This window comes from Antennarius striatus, chromosome 17 (assembly GCF_040054535.1).
Source record: "Antennarius striatus isolate MH-2024 chromosome 17, ASM4005453v1, whole genome shotgun sequence".
NCBI lineage: Eukaryota > Metazoa > Chordata > Actinopteri > Lophiiformes > Antennariidae > Antennarius > Antennarius striatus.
The window spans coordinates 5,376,277-5,382,276 of NC_090792.1; positions in this window are offsets into that span (position 1 = coordinate 5,376,277).

The window sequence follows — 6,000 nt, forward strand, 5'->3', positions numbered from 1 at the left end:
AGAAAGATGTATGATGTTGTTTTTTGCCTCTGGCAGACCTTTATCAACTCCAGTCCTATCATTGGAGTAATCTGTTCTTGGACTTGGAGACTCAGGTTGAAAGACCTTGTATTTTATCATAGAGGAAGACTGGATTAAAAACAACACTATTTCATCCCAGTGACCTGTGCTTTTACGTCTGAACTACAGTACATTTTGCAGTTGAAGCCTTTTTAAAAAATTTTTAGAGTTCATCTCAATAATACTAATAGCTACAACAATGTATATGTGTGTGTGTGTGTGTGTGTGTGTGTGTGTGTGTGTGTGTGTGTGCGTGCGTGCGTGTGCGCGTGCATGTGCGCGTGTGTGTGTGTGTGTCTAGGAACGAAGGTATTGGTCAATTTTGTATTTTTTCATTTTTGTTAATTGAAAAAGAATGAAAAAACACAGGTTTGTGAATCAAATGTTCAGGAAAAAGTAAAGAACACGTCTTTGTTTTCAGATGGAAATTTTGTTTTGCGACATATCAAACTCCTTTAAGTTGCCACAACTCTGCACATCTCCCTTGTTCTTAAAAATGGGCACCAGCACACTTCTCCATTCCTCAGTCATCTTCTCACTATCCAAGATCCTGTTGAACAACCCAGTCAGAAACTCTACTGCCACCTCTTCTAGGCACTTCCAAACCTCCACAGGTATATCATCAGGATTGACTGCCTTTCCACTCTTCTTGCTCTTCCTATCTACACCATGATAGAACAACTTGAACCCTGGTCCTAAACTTCTGACCATGCTACCTTTCCACCTGGTCTCCTGGACACATGTCTACCTTCCACCTCTGCATCATGTCAACCAACTCTCTACCTTTTCCTGTCATAGTTCCAACATTCATGTTAGACGTGGCAAAGGTTTTACTTCGGATACCCTTCCTGACACAACCCTTTGTATTTATCTGGGCTTGAGACCGGCACAGTAAGACACTGGCTTGTGTCCTCTTGCGCATACATTATAACAAATAAATATTCCTGTTGACACATACTGTAATGTGTTCCTCTCCAACTGTTATTCATTGAAAGCACCGGGATATTTCTTGTAAATGCAAATACAGTGAAGAAATCAAAGGACCCCATTGGCTGAGAAACTTAAAGATGACTGCATTGTTATTTCATTGCGTGTCATGACAAACTACAACAAAGTAGAACAAGATGGTCAACATGAAATTACAGCAATGCAACACAGATGCAACTAAGTCATAAAACAAACAGGTGCTATACCATAAAAGCCAAAATTGAACACAAACAGCAGCAGGACTACAAACTGAAATCTTCAGTCAAGTTAAACCATGACCTCAGAGAGAGAAATGCTTCATGTCACTGCAGGGCTGTAAACAAGAACACAGGCTTTCAGTGGACAAACCCCACATGCTCATTGGGCAGCTGGGTAACCCAACAACAGCAGGAGAGTAAGGAAGTGTCAGTGATGTCACTGAAAAGCTGTTTTAAAACAGGATTAAATACTCATTTTTGTCATTATCTATGAATGACTTTTACGAGGCTGATAGTGCATTTGAAAACTTCATGACATGTTACGGTAAGGGAAGGTGTTTTCTTGTCAATAAATACTTATCAACATGATTGTTTGCCTTCTACAATATTTTAGAGTAGTGGTGTCAAACTAATTTTCACCAAGGGCCATCTCAGCTTAACGGCTGTCCTTAATGGGGCGGCAGTGGCTCAGTGGTAAAGCAGGCGGTACAGCAGGTCGTCCTATGATTTCAAGATCGGCGGTTCCCGCTCCCACCCAAACAAAATACCCAGAGGTGAGCTGACAGTGGGAGGTGTCAGCTCACCTCTGGAGCACGGCCGAGGCGCCCTTGAGCAAGGTGCCGTCCCCTTTACAAAATTGCTCATTTAAGGCGCACCAAGATGGAGCTGCCTGCCACTCTACCTCCCTTGCATGCCTACAGGCCCCCTTGTGTATGTGTGTGTGTGCTACAGGGGCCTGTACACACTAATATATATATATATATATATATATATATATATATATATATATATATATATATATATATATATATATATATATATATATATATAATATATATGCATATATATATATGCATGTGTTTGAATCATTAGCTAGAGTGTGCATTCTTAATTTCCCTTCGGGGATCAAAACATTAAATTAAAAATTAAATTAAATTAATGGGCCAGATATACAGTAACTTATAAATGTAATTAATTGTAACTCAATGTAATGTAAAATAAATTTAACTAATTCTTGATGTTAAATAACTCTAAATTTATTACTTATTTAAACACGAGTTAAGATAATAACTTTTTTTTTTTGTCAAAGTTAAAATAGGCTTAACTACTGCATTGTGGGAAATGGCTTTGCTCAAAGCACACTTTTGACCTATTTATTTTTAGACACTGACCTTTCATGCTCTCATGGGCCACATAAAACGATGCGGCGGGCCACATTTGGCCCCCGGGCCTTGAGTTTGACAAGTGTTATGGAATCTTAGGAAAGGACTCATGCTTGTATTCTGTACTTTGATTGTTTAGACAGATGCTTTAGAAACATTGTTGGTATCAGTTGAGGGTTAGAGGAAAGTTTAGGTGCTTTAGTTTAGAGATCTGCCATCTCTTTAGTCAAAGTCAGGTGTTTTAATTCAGGCTGAAATTTCTTTGGAGCATCAGTGATATTCATCCGAAGTCTAACTTTATATTCCAATGTATTATCCAGGTAGTGGCGTCAGTAGATTTTTTTTTTCACAATAAAGAATATGTTTATGAAATATTATTTTAGCCAGTCTGTATTTTTGTTTTGTTTCCTTGTGTTTCTTTTTTTTTTTTTTTTTAAGGCATGCCAAAATTCTTCACCCAATTTCCAAAAAGTTGTTAAGCGTTATAAAGGTTGTTCTATAGTCTTTTATTTTTGTACTGAAATTTATTCTTTACATAGTGACCATAACAGAAGGTTTAGACATAGATTGCCTGCTTTTCAGCTGCAGGCATTTTTCTGCCTGCATAGTACTGGGGAGTTGGGGGGTGGGGTCTGGAACACATGCCATTTCTAATTTTACTATATTAAAATTAATATTACTTTTTCTTGACTTTTTATAGTGTTCCTATACAAGAGACTTGTTTATATAACATGAGCGTTGCATTAATTGAGAAATCCTCACTGTGTTTGCTACCCAATAAAGCATTCCTCCCTCTCACTAACATTAACCACCACAGGACCTGAAAACAGCCCTGAAGGCAGTTTAAGGGAGGTCATTAACTGCTTTAATGTGAAGGTTGCACCTGTTAGCCTGCTAGCCTAATATGATCCCTGGTCTGCTTTGTGGGAGAGGGCTCCTGGTGTTTTAACACCTTCTGGGAGCCCCAGGTGCATACTTCAGCACATGACCCACTCCTTCTCTCTAGGTTCTTGTCTCTTGACAGCATTGCACAGCAAAGACAGTGGGAGAAAGACGAAAATTGATTATATTCAAACACAGGTATTGTTACATTATGAAATGATTCTCAGTTGTCTCACAGCTGGATTTTGTGTTCTTTTCGTATCAGTTGGTCAAAACAACATTTATCTTTAAGCTACAACCCTTGAACTGTCACAGAGCCAAAACCATGCACATGATTTTGATTTTCTTTGGATACACACCAACATAACAATAAAGATCCAGCATGGCGTTGCCTCACCTCTGCTGGAATGCATCCAACATTTCTCTTGGAGATGCCAATTAATCCATAGCCAGTGGCCAATTAGTGTAAAGGTCTGTGACAGTCTGGACTCATCTTTTTTTGTTTTTTAAAAAAAAAATTATTTCGAATAACAAAAAAACAAACAATAATAAATACACCAGAATGGTGTGAACACTATCCGAAAAGGAATAGGAAGAAGTGTAAACTTGTTAAACTCCTACCCCCTTATACTCCAAAAAAAAAAAGAAAGAAAAATACTCATTACAAAATACTAGCTGATAATATTTACAGAAGTAAATCAATCATTTAAACTGCATGGTAATACAAAGATTAAAAAAAAAAAACTCAAACAAAGTAAGTAAAACAGAAGGAGAAAAAACAAACAAACAAATAAAACAGTATAGTGATCAAATGAGGAATATACTCATTAAAGACAAAGAGTAGACCTTCAACTGAAAATATCTTTTAACTGTTAAGTGGGCTGAAACAACAGGCCTTCCTCTTTTAAATACCTCCCAAATATAATATTTTTGTATGACCTCTTAAACTGGTTGATGTTCGGACTGAGTTGAACCTCCACACTTAATATGTTCCACAATTTCCCTCCATGCACAGAGATACATATGGTTTTCAGTGTTGTTTTAACTGGTCGTACTTTTAAGTTGAGCTCTCTTCTTAAGTTGTAATGCCCTTCTCTATCACTGAACATTTTTTGGATGTTAAGTGGCAAAGAATTGTTTCTTGCTCCGAACATTATTATTGCAGTTTTATATTCAACAAGGTCCATAAACTTCATGGCAAATGACTTTAGAAACAGTCTGTTGGTGTGCTCCAGATAGCCTATCTTGTTAACTATTCTAATAGCTCTTTTTTGCAAAGTGCATAGTGGTTTCAAGTTGCTTTTATAGGTGTTACCCCAAATCTCTGCACAATAATTTAGATAGGGTAGTACAAGTGAACAATATAAGATGTATAGTGATTTATGGTCCAATATGTGCTTTGTTTTACCCAGAACTGCAATACTACGTGCAAGCTTTGTTCTTATGTGAGTTATTTGAGGTTTCCAGCAGATTTTGTGGTTCTGTAGTACGCCCAGAAATTTGTTTTCATAAACTCTTTCAATTTTAACATCATCTAAATGATATCTGCTTATACATCTATTGTGCAGTTTCCACATAGCATGATGTTGGTTTTACTTAGATTCAAAGACAATTTATTTACATCAAACCAGTGTGCATTTGCATGCCGATGCATTTGTGCCGATGCATTTATGCCGATGCAATTGTAGCATCGGCATATAAAATAAATTTCAACATACTTGACACATTACAAATATCATTGATATACAGAATGAATAGTATCGGGCCTAACACTGACCCATGTGGGACTCCACAGGTAATGTCAGCCCAATTTGATTTGTAGTCCTATTTGTACAAATTGTTGTCTGTGTTGCATGTAACTCTTCAGCCAACTTAATGCCACCCCCCTTATACCATACCTGTCAAGTTTATCTGACAGATATTGTCCCAGAGACGGACACCCTCTGTACATTTAAGAGCAAGCTTAGTTTTTGATAATACTTAAAATTAAAGCTAGCATAGTTATGCTAGGCTAAAACTACTCGGGAATTTCCATGATTCAACACGATTATTTTCTTTTGCGTACTTTCTTGTTTTTTGCATTTTTTCCATTTTATCTTCAAGAATTCCCAACAAAATTCATTCATTCATTCAGTGACCTTTTGTCTGGTATTTGGTCGCGACAGCACTGGAGCCTATCCCTGCGGCCTTTGGACTGGATGTGGGGTACACCCCGTATATGTCACCAGCCTGTCTGCTGGCAGTTGTTCTGTACTGTCAATATGGAGATGCTGGACACATCAAAGATGTCCAAATGACCTTGGATGGCTCTGATAATCTGAGAATCAACAGTTGCAGCCGTACATCCAGATGTGTTACCCTGCATGGAAAGCACACGTTTTAAGATGATACTGTCATCTCCTACTATGCAGCTCGTGACCACAGGTGAGTGACGGTGTCATCAAAAGCTTTTACGGCTTGATGCCCTGGTTACATGGGACTTACTGCATGTCATGTTAATGAGATATCACGGCATTCAGGCTCATTTCAGCACTATAAATGTTTTATGGGTATTGTAATGACGTGTATGAATGTTGTTAATTGATAGTTGGTGTAGTCAGAGGAGCATGTGGACAGGAGGGAGTGTTAGATAAGCGTTCAATAATAACTGTTATAGTGGAAACTACGAGCTCACGGATGTGGTTTAAGGACCGCATTTAACCCTCTTACAC